The 14,198-nt window shown below is 45.0% G+C and overlaps 1 protein-coding gene across 2 annotated transcripts in view; it reads left to right on the top strand.

Moving 5' to 3' along the window:
- Larp1 (La ribonucleoprotein 1, translational regulator) overlaps positions 1-14,198 on the top strand; it is an 85,341-nt gene that overhangs the window by 34,485 nt on the left and 36,658 nt on the right. The gene's annotated exons all lie outside the window — the stretch shown is intronic.

The following is a 14,198-nucleotide window of genomic DNA, read 5'->3' as shown; positions in this document are numbered from 1 at the left end:
TCGCCAGGAGAGGGTGGGCGCTGGCCTGGGTAGGGAGAGCAGAGCCGGGGTCGGCTTAACCTTTCAGGAAGGCCCTTCTGCCACCGCGCCCTACGCTCCCAGTTTTGGTAGCCTGGCGAGCGTCCCCATGTTGTAAATGTTTAATGAGCATATGTCATGGGCAGCCCAGCGCCGGCGAGGAGTTGCCGCCGACCGCACGGATTCGGGGTTTAAAGTTATCAAGTTTTGTCCTCGGGAGGTGATAGGCGGCAGGGTCCCCAATTTGGATACGCGTTGGGGGTCAGTTATTGGAAGAGGGGAGAAAAGGAAACCCAGCGTGTCATTGAATTCGGTGGTTTCCCTCCCTGATCCTGGCGTCTTCCGCCTTGAGAGGGAGACCGACGGCGAGTGTACGGGGGGAGCCGGTTAGGGGGCTGGCGGAAAATGTGAGGCGGGTGAGGGGCGTGCGGCGACACGAGGGGCGTGTGCGGCGGGGGAGGGAGTGGCCGGCTGGGCGGGCGGGTGACAGTTGGGCGCCATGCGCCGCGCCGGCAGCCGGCGGGCTGCTCGCGGCCGCTGGGCCTCGGCGTTCGGTGCGGGTCGCGGCAGTCGGGGCGCACGGCGGCGGTGGCCGGGTGTGCGTGTTCGCGGTGTGAGTGCGCCCCCTTCGCGGCATTCCTCCGCTGCCGGGAAAACGTGGTGCCTCCCCGCGCGGGGAGCTGCATGTGACTGCCGACCGGCGCCTCCTGAGCCCTCCTCCCCCTGCGTTTTTTGGTCGGTTTGGACCCGTCCCTTTCGGGGGAGGAGAGGGTGTAGGAAATCCCAGCAGAGCCGTGTCAGCGTGGGGAGGGAGGCGGTGCAGAATATGGAGTCTGCTCCTGGCCTCTCTTTGCAGAGAACAGATCGGCGGCCAGTTTGGGGGGCGCGCCCTCCGTCCTCCCCTTGCCAGTGCTTTGGGGCACCGCGGGTCTCGGTTCTTCGGTTTTTGTCCTTTTGAAATGGGCCGGTATTGAAACTGGCTGGGTTAGTATGATGGCCTCTGCCAGTAGCCCGAGTGCTTTTCCAGAACTCCTCCCTTACTTCAGTCGCTGTTGAGGCTGACTGGTTTGAACCGTCAGAATGGATAAAATTGTAGGGGGAGCCGAATGCCTTCGTATTTTAGAGAGGAGACTCACTCCCTGTCCCAGGGAAACCAGATCAGTCAATCATGAAAACAGCGTGTTACCTTTTTATTCCTTTTTCTTTTCTTTCTTTGTATTTACACCCCCGCCCCCTCCGCCAAAGGTTGCTTCATTTAGAGGAGGATTTGGGTTTTACCAGCGGTACCTCAAATCGTGTTTTTTTCCTTTTGCCTCCCTTCCTTTCCCTTCCAGAATCCTCTTTATGCAAAGAGCAGTGCTGGAACCTCCATTTTCTTTCACATCCCTCCTATCCACCCACAGAGTAAGGGGAAACAACTTTAAGACATTCTTTATCCTGTCCTCCTCTTTAAACTCAGAGGTATAATCATCACCAGGAGAGAGCACTCTGAAGTTTAACTGGGGCTACTCATCCTGTCTGCTGCTACTTAACTAATGGTGAACCTGCCTTGTGGGTTTTAAATCAGCCATGACATCAGGTGGTATTGGGTGCCTGAGCTGGCATTTTGTGTAAGTCCAGCGGCCCTTGAGAGCTTGCATCACTGGGGTTTTTGATCGTGGGAAGAAGACAGTTTGGCTAGCATCTCCCCTTTCCTTCTAAACGGATAAGCTGACTTGCTTTAACTGCCCAAAGCAAAGTTCTGAGTTGGATAAGATTTGCTCTGTTCTTGTTTTTCTGGAATCTTAAGGCAAGAGGGTGTCTACTCATTGGTTTAGAATCTTTGGAGTAGTCTTTGACAGAGTAACTGAATTTATCCAGTAACTTCTCTGTTTAAGCCTGTCATTAGGACTCTGATGCTTTTTGAGAGAAAATTATGTGTTTGGGTTCTGTTTGGTGAGATTAGGTGGTGGTGGCCTTTTCTCTGCAGCCAACATAGATGTCTAAGGCCCTTTCCAGCTCTAGTTTTATTTGCAGCCTGGACAAGTTTAATGTGACACCAGTGGAGTGACTGTGTGGTCTTGGGAATTTTTGTGTTCTGTGAGACATATGTTTTTTGGGAGTCTACAGAAATGAATGCCTCATAAGCAAGCTAAAAGCTTTCCAAGGCTTGCTGCAAATGCCTATTTTTAGCCCTCCTTTTGGCTCAGATGTTGGTGTTTTAGTTCTTTAAGGGACACAAGCAGTAACTAGTAATAAAATATGTTTTATGATCTCTCTCCTTTCTTGTGGGGTTCTCTATTCTGGTTTAAGCTTCCAAGCCCTAGGTTTCTAGTTTTTAATTCTTGTGATTTGCTTTTTGGCTTTTTGGACTCCCTTCCACAGAGTTCCCCCCCTCCCCCGCCTTATTCTAACCATAACCCTTCTAAGGATGTCTAAGTTAAAAGAAGAAATGGTATATAGCAAAGGCGCTGGAGTCAACTCCCTAGGCTCAAATACTAGCTCTGCCACTTGTTAGCTGTGTCTCACCTTTCCCATTTATGTAATAGAAATTAATTTATGATGTATTTGCCTTATGGGAACCATTGTGAACATTCCCTGTGATGATACATTTAAATTATTTAGCTCAATACCCAGCATAAGGTAGCTGTTGGGATGCCTGAGAGACTGGGACTTCCTGGGGCTTTTCTCTGAGTTTCATTTTTTCTTCATCTGTAAAATGAGGGTGTTGGAGAATAGAAGCCTTTGTGTGTGTGTGTGTGTGTGTGTAGCATCAGTGCCCCTGAAATAAGTGGGTTCTCCTTAAAAATTGACTTTTGCTTCTCCACAGACACAGTATGGGTAATCTTAAAGGTTGGAGCAGCAAAGAATTGGCAATTTCTACTTCAGAGTATAGTGAGTTTTTTTTTTTTTTAAAAAAAAAAGAAGTGTTAACATTTTTATTTTTACTTTTGTGAAGACTATTGGGGGGGGGGGGTTCACATGTGCTCCAGGCATGTGGAGAAAGGCCAGCCTAATTGGACTGCATGTGCTGTAAGTGCGAACCTTCTCCTACCCAGCAGGGGTAATCTGTGGGTTTGTTGTATACATACCTTTAACTTGGTGTAACAAGAATGCTTAACTAGAGCTGGAGTTGGGGACAGGGTCAGAGACTTAAGCATTTGTTCCCTGGACATCATTTTGTGTATGTTTGTTTCCTTTGAAGTGCAGCCGATTTCACAAAATAAAAAAAAGGTTATCCTGTTGATCCATGGTACCCTAGGGATCCTCCACCACACTGAGCTGGCAGATAAACTTGTACTGTCCCTTCACTTTCTTTTCTGGGTATGGACCCTTCACTGGATTCCTCAGCTGTACTAATTGGCATTGTTATAGATCTGGGGCATCACTATAACCCCACAATGTCAGGGCTACTGTAGACCCTGGCTCCTCTTTTCCCAAGTATAGGAAGTAGCCTGGATAGAAGAAATTTCAAGTTCCTGCCCTAGAATCATATAGTCTGCACTTTGAGTCCTAACTCTCTTCTAACTTGGATGAATTATTCAGAGGAACCCCGTTGCCTCAGTCCTCACAATGAAAATAATGAGTATCTCGAGCCATTTCAGAGTATTGTGAAAATTAAAAGTGGTGTTTATAAATCCCTTAGTGGAGTACCAGGCACAGAGCAAGCAACGATACTGCCTGTTTAGTTATTGCTATGTTAACTTTTTTGTTAATAAATGATGAGCATTATTAGTGTCAATTCCAGTTCTGATCATGCTCCTGACCAGCATGGTGGATGCCAGCACATCCCGTGATGTCTCTGCCTTTGTTTCTTCATCTGCAAAATGAGGGAATTGGTTTTGATATAAATGTCTTCAAGTTTTTTTTGTTTAGTTGTTTCTCTCTCTCTCTTTTTTTTTGATCAAAGCCACACACCCCCCACCACCACCCAAATGCCATTGTGATTAAAATTCCAAGGTCTTTGAGCACCTGAGAGAAGCTTTTGGCTTCAGGAACCTAAGTTAATGGATTGCGGGTTCATAATGGAACAGCCAAACAGTGTGTGCCTTAACAGTGTGATAATCAAAAGTACGTAGTACCACATAGGAAAAATTTCCCCCATTAAATAAAAGTTATACCCAGCTCTAATAGAACCATAGGACTGACTGCCAGTTTATAGGGAAAATAGGGATAGAAGAACAAATTAATTGTGAGGTAGCAGTTATCCAGTTTCTAAATGTCAGAACTCTAGGGAAAATTATTTTTTCAATCATTAAATTGCATTTTTTAATATTTATTTTTTAGTTGTAGTTGGACACAATACCTTTATTTCACTTACTTATTTTTACGTGGTGCTGAAGATCGAATCCAGGGTCTCACGCGTGTGAGAGGAGCACTCTACTGCTGAGTCACAACCCCAGACCTAATTAAATTACATTTTTAAAGCTGGGAATTGATATAGATGAAAGGGTTCAGTCATCAATCAATGCATTGTTGTGAATCCTGATTTGAAGAAATGGGACTATGAAAAGACATTGGTGACAATTTAGGAAATTTGACAATTTTAGATGATTTTAAGTAGTATTTTATAGGGGCGGATAATGATGTGATCATTCTTTTGTTTTTAACTTTGAGAAGTTATTTTGTTAATGCTTGCCCAATTCTTTGCACTTCTGTTTCAAAAAGAACTGCTAGTTTAGCCTTAGTAAGTGAGGCTTAAGCTACCCCTACCCCCTTTACTTTCTCCTTTCCCAGAGCACACAGTTAGGACACACTCTGCAGGGAGGAGATCACAGCCTTTACCTAGAGCCCTGGGCCACCTTGCCCTTCTCCTTCTAGGCATGGAGTTGGAATTTCACTGTGGCACGGAAGGGAAGGTATTTCTGACTTTTTAAGGGAGGGGGTAGTCATGAACCCTCTTACCCTAAAGGGGGGTGGAGGTGGCGTTCTCTTTGCTGATCCACCCCTCTGCAATGGGACCTAAATTGGAGTAAGCATCTTATTAAGATTATTATTATTACTCAGCACCCATTCTGTTCTCTGGGAAGAGGAGCACGCCTGAAACCACAAAAATCTCTTTTAAATGGAGAGCTTGGAAGAAGGGAGTGCCCCTATTTGCAAAATCCAAGACAAGCTCAGAGGGGGTAATTAAGGTGTTGGGGGGAAGGGCTCACAGTCCCATAGGTACCTTAGCCAGGTTTGCTTCCATGGCTTGTCCAGAATGCGGTCAGGGTGTGACCAGAAGATATGACCTTACCTTGCCTGGGGTTCAAGAAAAGGAATGTCAGACAGATGAAAAACTTGAGAAACAGCACAGTTCTGTGAAGGGAGAAGTTTATAGAATTCAAATTAGAGCATGTTCGGAGGACTTCTGCTCTTATGCGCTACGTAACCTTACATAGGTTGCCTAGTCTCTGTTTTCCTTACAGAATGGGGCTAATCTTTGATCAGAGGTCTTTTTGAGGATCAAGTTGATATTGAGTATGGGGTAGCACAGTGTATGAATTAAAATGTCCCTACAAATGTAATTCGTTTGTATTCCACAAGATGCATTCCAAAGCCAATATGTAAATTGAGGTAATCACCTGTTCTGAGGGCTTATCTGTGCGTCTCCTAAATGGAGGTTGATAATCAAGAGTTAACTGAAATTTCATTATGGGCTATTTGTGAAGTGTGGATCTACTGATGGATTTTGTAAAGCTGGCCAGATAAAAACTCTGGTATATGTTGAGGGACTTCTCTGTCAAGTTTGAGATATTAATAAACTCAAACGACCTTGCATCAGAGGTCTTGTTTATAGAGCTCTTGGTAATAATCCTCCAGTTGTATGTGATCACCTTACCCTTATACATCCATTCCAGGAATTTGAACAGCCATTCTTTTCTCTTTGCTTTGGAATGAAGTTGCAAGCTTCTCAGAGGATTGAAAGTTCCAGAGTACCTTGGAGCCATCAGGATGGATGGTCTGCTTGGGCGCTCTGTATGGTTTTTGCTCTGCCTTTCTCACACAACAATTTATTTAGGCCTTGATAACCCTGAGACAAGTAATAATGATATACTAATTACCATTCACTGAGCATTTCACCAGTTCTAGCGCAGCTTGTCTTGGCAGGTGCTCTTTTATACCCATTAAACACATGAAGAAAGTGGTTAAGTAACTCCGTCCTAGTTGCTCAGAGTAAGGACCTTGGGGTCATACTGCCACGTCTGTTTCTTTGTTACTTCACATCTAATTTGCTAGTACATCCTTTTGACTCATACAAATTGCGTCCAACCTAAACATTTCTTACTGTCTTCTCTGTTGCCAGTCTGGACCACACATCATCACTCATCAGGAGAGATGTGGCAACCTCTGGTCTCCTGTCACTCTCTGCTCAAAATTCTACTATTCTCATAGTAGAATCTGGAGACTTTAGAGTATTCTCCAAGAATACACCTGAGTTGGTCCTCCCTTCCTCCCCCCGCCCCCCCCCCCCCCAGTCCTTCACTGTCTGTTCCTTACTTCACTCCTTTTCACCATCCTTTTCCTGAAACTTGTCCTGTGCTCTTCCTGTGCTCTTCTGCTTCAGGCCTTTTGTTCTGGAGTGCTCTTCCCACATATCACTGTAGTGGAGAGTCCTTCCCAGACCACCTTATATAGACTAACAAGGCCCAACCTTGGACTCCCTCACCATTCCTCTTACCCTGCTTCATCTTTTTAGTTCTTATCTCAAGTGGGTCAAGATAAATTTGATATTTGACCTCTACTGTATCCCTAGCACTTATAGCAATTCCTGGTCCAATGAGGTAGGCAGCTCAGGGGAATATTTAGTTAGTGAATAAATGTCTTTGAATCTCATGCTTTTAGTGACATTCAGGACATTTTGGGTGCTGTTTGTGAGTAAGAAGGTGAAAAGCATAGGGAAAGGAAAGGATGATATTGGAGGGGGAGTATAGCAGGGACACTAAATTCAGTCTAGGTCAGAGGAATCTCCTTGGAGGAAGCAATGGTTAGGCTTGAATGGGAAGGCTGAGTAGGAGTTACTGAGAAAAGCCCTGCTTGATCTGTTCATTATGGGTCAAGAAGAGAAAAGACAGTGTGGTTCAGGGAACAGTTCCCTGTGGTGGTAGTGGACCTGACTGGAAGGTATGCAGTCAAGCCTTGTAGTGAATGCTGAAGTCCAGTCTTAGCTGGAAGGCAATTGGAAAGCCATGGGAGATTTTAAGTGCGAGAGTGGCATGGTCAAATGTTTTTTCTTTTGAAAGATAACTCCATCTGCAAGGCAGAACCTCTTAGGTTAAGACTAGATGGTTCGGGGTTTCTCTTCTGATCTTTTGGGGCAAAGTTCCCAGGTTATAAAAGGATGCAGACTCATAAGTCATTACTAAAATGTAAATTAGCTGTCCCCTTTTAGGGGTGAGGAGTGGCTGGGGTTGATGGGATATCTCTGACTTTCAAGAAGGCTGCATTATCTGGAATGCATCTCAGTTGCTTGAAGAAGCACCATTGTGGATGGACTGTCCTAGACAAAGCTGGTGCTCGCATGCTTACTCCTGCTGCTGCTGGCTGGATAGAAGGAAGAGGTGATCCTGGAAGTGTAGTGGCTAGAGGCAGGCTTCTGGGTGGCAAATTGTCCCCTACCACCAGGGGCGGCCCCATGGTGGAGGACTTCCTGGGCCCACATGCCAGGCAATTGCTCACCAGCCGTTCTCTGTGGTTTGCCTCTGGACTTTTATAAGGACAGATAGCCATGTGCACAAGGTTTTCTTCCCATAAAAGCTACCTCTCTTTGGCTGCATCCAGCTCTATTTACACCCACATTGAGGACAATGGGTTTGCATATGCCCCCATATAGGCTGCTGGAATGAGATCCTGTAGTGGTGGGCTGGTTAGGCTTACACAGCTCAATTCCTAGTTGTCAGCCCTGTCCCCATTGCTATACCCTCGGGGACTTGCTTTTCCTTTCCTTCCTTTGAGAGAGGTGGGAGTATTTAGAACTGTAAGAGGCCACAGAGATCATTGAATGTAAAACTCTTCATTTATAGATTAGGGTACTTTGGGCCCAGAAAGAAAATAGGAGTTGCTGAAGCTCACAAGTCAATTCAAAGCAAGGCTGCGACTTAAATCACATCTACTGCAGTTCAGTTTTCATTCCACCTCTGGAGGAAGAAGTAAAATGGAATCGTTGAGCATGGACTTTGGAGTCCATCATAGTTCGAGTTGGCCCTGCCACTTCTAACCTAGTGCCCTTGACAGGTTGCTAACTTTTGGGTGCAGTAAGCGAGGCTATGTCTAGAGTTCCCACCAACCAGGATCACTGTTGAAGGTGAGGTAGGTAAAGATATAGAAGTGTGTGATGGGAGCCTGGCACATAGTAGAAGTGGTAATGGTAAGAGTGCTGTTTTTCTTTTTTGAGGCTTTGAATTTGACCCAGTTCTTAGACCAGCCTTGCTCTGTTGTCCTGGGTCCTCTTGCCCTTGATCATTGCAGTTCGGATCTGAGCATGCATAGGAAGGCAGTCCATGTCACATCTTAGAATCAGTTCTTCTGACCTTGGATCATAGTGGAGGGGAATTTAAGGACTCTGGGGGCCTTGATCCAGCAGTGAGCAGTCGCAGTCGTGATGTTTGAGAATGCTCTAGTGGAAGAATGTAACAGTGAAAGATAAGCTCAGGTGCTTTGCAGTAAAATTCTGCCACTACAACTTTGGAGTCTTTCTACAGCTTTGGGTTTGTTTGGGAGAACAGAGATCTCTGTTCTTTTGTATGAACATGAGAGAGACCAGTTGGTGTGGAGAGAATAGCCTTGTTTTGGAGCCCATTGTAAGAGTGGGGTTTGGGCATAGTGTATGAAACAGACTGTCTCCAGGGAATGTGGGAAGGAGACAGGAAATCAGCAACACAGATAGGTGGCTCACTGAAACTCAGGCACCTATGAGGGAAGGAATGGTTGAAGAACCAGGGTTATGTGTACAGGGAATCAAAGCTTAGGGTAGGTGGGAAATGCCAGTTTTCTTGAAATATAACATCTGAGTAGGCCTACTTCATTATGAGTGTTAACCCTCTATGAGGGTTAGGTGGGAGTGTTTCTGGATTTTGGCTGTGGTGAAGTAATAACTTTCAACAGTGCCTCTAAATGATTCAGCCATCATAGATACTGAATTCCTTGAGTGGTCTGAATTCCTTGAGTGGTCATATTTTAACCATTTGGATGGTGATTTGCCGTAGGGTCCTGCAGCTGTAAGTTGACAAAGTTCTCTTTACCTTTGTTCATTCGAAATTTTTGAGTATCTATTAGGGGTCTGAGAATTCAGTGGTAAACAAGACACATTGCTGTTGGGGCAGCGGGATGGGGCTTTATATTCTGAAAGGTAGAAGGCACAAAGGGGCATTCCCCATTGACCTGCTCAGGCCCAGTTTAGCCTGACAAGTTTTGGCTAATTTACATTTAAGAACACTTTAAAATAATCATCTATTTTAAAAATCAGGGAAGTTATCTAGAAGCCTAGGGATTTACAAAACTATCCCACTGCATTATATACTTCTAAATAGATGAAGGCAGGGTACTATGAATTATAAAAAATGCTATTATGATTACAGAAAACTAGAAGATCTGGCCATACTGGCCCTCTCACAACTGCTGTTCAGTGGCACTTAAAGGGTCACTAGAGACTTTTGCCATCCGTGATCCAAACTTTCTTCCAGCACAAGGCCTTTGGGCTTAGGACTTCATAAGTTTCATCATGCCAAGGAGGATCCTTATGAGTAAACCATGAGAAGACATTTAAGGCCTAAGGTCCCAAGGGGGAAGACTGGATACCTTGAGTACAGTGGCCTTTAGGCTCTCCAGCAGTGGTAGAAAGCTCTCTCAGAACCTAGGAATTAGCTTGCCAAGGAAACTGAACTGTATTAGGCTTCTTTATCTCCACTCCTCCCATCTGTGCAATGGGTATAGCATCATTAATCTAAGGCCCTTTCCATCTGCAATGCCCCTTAGGTGTGGGAGTGTCTAAGGCAGATATTAGTTATGGGGTGGAAAGACCTTGGATAGAGACTGTGGTCCTGCTGTTTGAGGAATGGAACAAAGGATCATTGGATCATTTAATTCTCTCTGGGGACTATGACCCTGGAAAGATTTCTCTTCCAAAACAGCTCAGCTCGTGCTCCTGGCATAGTTTTTGGTCTGGGGGAAAAAAAAAACCTGGAGACTAATCCTCTATACCCTACTCTTTGGTTCACTGACTGGGACACCTTGGTCAACCTTCTGAATCTTTTGGACTTCCTTTCCATTTTCCTATAAATGAAGGTGGTTGGGCTAGAAGATCCTTCAGGATTCTTTCCCACAAAAATTAAAACTGATACATCACACCAGAGATGAAGACTGCAGTTGTTGAGAGAGATTTCATCCAGTAGGATTGGCTTCTTCCACGCAGATTGGACCAATTTGAGGAAGCCATCCCCCTGAGCTTGGTCAAGGCAGCAGGGCCCTTTTCCTGGGACATTCTGCCTTAGGCTTCTGAAAAATCCGGGGTAAGGTAAGCTGTTGAAGAAGGTCATGAGTACCTCAGCAGTGTGCAAACAGTCGTGGCCCACCTCTTGAGAGCAATGTTAAGATTCTGACATCCTGAACTTGGTTAGGCTGGGTGATGCTGAGACCTTCCCTTCTGGCCTTGAGGGTTAGGCTAGGTCGGGTAAAAGTCAGGGTCAAAGTGTCACCCAGCTCAGTTGAAGGGAAGTAGACCTATCTAAGGGGACTGTCTCAGTATTACAAGTGCTCCCAGGCTTTTCTAGAGAGTTACCACAGCTTGAACTTGACCTTTGTGTGAAAGAAGCAAATTTGGCTGCCACCATATTGAACATCGTATTCAGTCCTTTTTTTTTTGAGCAGCATATTTAAGAGTTAGATCGTTTGACTTATGCTGGAAGCAAGACAGAAACTATCCTGCTTTCCTGGTTTCATTCCACTGGGGAAACAGTGAAATAAAAAATTTGTTGTTGCTGCCTAACAACAAATCACCCCAAAACCTAGTAGCATAGGAAGCAACCATTTTACTCACTAATCTGTTGGGCAGGATTTGGACAGGGCTTGGCTCTGATTCTGTTCATGTGGTGGTGACATGGTCTGGAGGGCCTTAGCTGGAAAACTGAATTCAGGTGGAACTACAGTGTCTTCAACTAGCTTTCCTGAGTGGTTTCAAAGTAGCTATATGGTAGCTTAGTTCTCACAGAGGACATTCCAAGAGGGGGGAAGTAGATACTGCCAGTATTCTAAGACCCTAGGACATTATTAAGATAACACTTTTGCCTTATTCTGTCAGTTGAAGTGGTAGTCCTTTTGAGAATCAAGGGAAGGGGATATGGGCTCCATCATTTAAAGGAAGGAATATCAGTTTGTAGCCATCTTTAGTATCACGTGGTAGTTCAAATAGTGCTAAGGGCTGTGAAAGAGACAGTAAGGCAATCTAGTAGAGAAATGTTGGGGTCAGTGGTGTGGGGCGGGCAGTCGTGTTGTTGGAAATGGCTTGGAGGGTGAGCCAAGATGGGCTTGATAAGGAGCTGGTGATGAGCATTCTAGCCTGGGGAAACATCAAGCATGCAGATAGTAATGAATTTAGTGTTCTCCAAGGAACAGAAGGCCTGCGTGAATAGGGGAAAGGGGCTCAAAAAATCAGGAGGCCTTTGGAGGCCAGCTTAGGAAGTCTGGATTCTGTTCTGAAAACAGTGGAAGAGGTGACATGATCTGATTGCTGCTTTGTCATTACTCAGTTTTGTGGAGCTGGGCATGGGTTGGGTAGAAGGAAGCAAGGAGCAAGGTAGGTATAGACAGACGTATTTGTGCAGTAGTCCAGGAAAGAGTTGGAGAGCAATGGATAGTGGTGCAGTGATATGGACCTTATTTATTTGTTAATTTTAATTCTTTTCCCTTATGGGAGGCCAGCATAAGTCAAACGATCTAACTTTTGGATGGCTATTTCTTACTCTTCTCAAACTGTCTAGAAACTGACAGAAAGGCAGCTTTAAGCAACCAGATGTTTTTCCCCTAGTTCTGGGTCTCTTGGCCCCAGAGCCAGCTGAATGCTATCACATGCTCCATGCCCCTGGGTGGAGATGGAGAGGGGTGTGTGTGAGTAGCCTGGGGGCACCAGTAGGTTTTTGGTGAGGTGGGGAATGATCTTGACCCCGAGTCTTTGTATCACAGTTTTTGCTCTGGGGCTTTTGATTTCAGGCTACTTCTTCAGGGTGAGGTCAGAGCAAGCTGCCCAAACTGAAAGCTTGGGCATCTGAGTTCTGATTTCAGCCCTGTTCTCTAATTTCTCCTGGCTAGGTGATCATTTCTCGGTACATGAGGGAATTGGATCCATGATGTCCAGTGCTGTGCTCAGCTGTTGCTGTTGTGCCTCTGTGCTGTCTCTGGAATTATCGAGGTGTCCTAGAATCTGCCTCATGAGTGGCAGGGATGCCCCAGGGAACCAGGCCAAAGTGCCAATATACCCTCCATTTCTTGTGTGCTTTTCAAACCTTCTAAGCCACCACATACATCCCATTCATTATCTCCATTCATTTTCACAACAGCCCTGTGGGATCTAGCTATAGTTGTGATCCTTATTTTGTAGTAAGGAAATGGGAGCTCAGAGAGGCTCTGTAATTTGCTCAAGGCTCTGCAGTAGTTAGTAAGTAGCTGGGATTTGCGCCCACAGCAGATTGACTCCAGAGTTAATGTCTTACATATTGTTTGGCCTTGCATTCTCCATGACCACAGTGTTCATAATCCTGCAAAGAAAACTGTTTCTTGGAGATACAGAGGACCCATACATATCTTCAGATTTGATGGCCCTGAAGTCCCCAGCTCTGCCCCTCCTATGGCTCTCTGGCATTAAGCCTAGTGAGTGTGAGCCAGGCCCTAAAACTTCTGATCCTGCTGGGATCCCTGGCCCTTAGAGATGTTCCTCTTCAGCTCTGTCAGGCCACCTGCAGACTTACTGGAAAGAGCTATCTATACCTTGTGGTTTTTTCAGGCCAGGAAGGGAGGGGGCTCTCTGAGCTTTGGTGTATCACCAAAGGGGATGGAAATACTGTTGGTTTTGGGCTTTTTAACTTTTTTTGAAGGGGAATTTTTTTCAGATTACTCTGCACCAATTCGTTGTAGAAAAATACCCAAATATATATTAGCAAAAAAGGAAAACAATCTTGGCAGTCCCACCAACCACCAGTACTGTTAAGCAGTGATGGGATTGTGTATCTAAGTAAGTGCTGCCTAATAGAGATATAAGCACATAATTTTAAAAATTCAGTAGGCGTATTAAAAAATTAAAATAGATGAAATCAATTTTATAAAATAACCCAAGATATTCAAAATATCAGTTCAACATGTAACCAGTATAATTATTATTGATATTTTATATATTCTTCATACTAAAGGTTTGAAGTGTGATGTTTTCATACTTAAAGTGCTTCCTAATTTGGACTAATCACATTTCAAATGCTTAGTATCCACCAAGTATCGAGAGGCTACTTTGTTGGATGACACATTCTGGGTGTGTGTGAGAGTGTATACACATATATATCATTTAAAAAAAATAGACAAAATGAGATAATATTTGTGAGCTGTATTTCTGCCCCACGTAGAAATAGGCTTTCAAGGGCACTTATCTTTAACACTCCAAGCAGCCTTGGAAAGGAAAGTAGCATTTTCCTAATGAGAGAAGGGTTAAGGAGCTGGCCCAATGCTCTGCAGAGAACTGCAGGCACCCTGGGGTTGAGCCTAGACCGTGAATTTGGGTCAGAATTCACACATACACGGGCACATGCATGCTGCATGTGCGCTTTGCTGAGGGAAGCAGGCCCAGGCAGGAGAAGGTATTTACCGAGGCTGTTACCCAGTGTTTAACACACAGGCATCCTAGACTCCTGTGCTAGTTCTTCCACCACACCCACCTGCCCTCTCAGAGCTTGCCCACTTGGTTTTGAAACTTGTTCAGGTACAAAAGGAAACCAGTAGAGGATGAGCACAGGCTCCTTATTGGTTTTTCTTCAGTGTCCCCAGGCCTACAGCACTCCCCACCCCCACAGAGCTAGATAGCATTGGTCCAAGTCTAACCAGGAGAACAAAGGCAGATAGATAGGCAGTGGGAAAAAGATTAGTTGTTGGAACAGAGTGGGTGCAATGGGTTGGCCTAAGTGAGGTTAAGCCTTAGAAATCTCTTAAAAAAAAAAAAATTGGGGGGGGGTGTTGAACTCCAG

This window comes from Callospermophilus lateralis, chromosome 5 (genome assembly GCF_048772815.1).
Source record: "Callospermophilus lateralis isolate mCalLat2 chromosome 5, mCalLat2.hap1, whole genome shotgun sequence".
Classification (NCBI taxonomy): domain Eukaryota; kingdom Metazoa; phylum Chordata; class Mammalia; order Rodentia; family Sciuridae; genus Callospermophilus; species Callospermophilus lateralis.
This window is presented reverse-complemented; position numbering and strand designations above follow the sequence as displayed.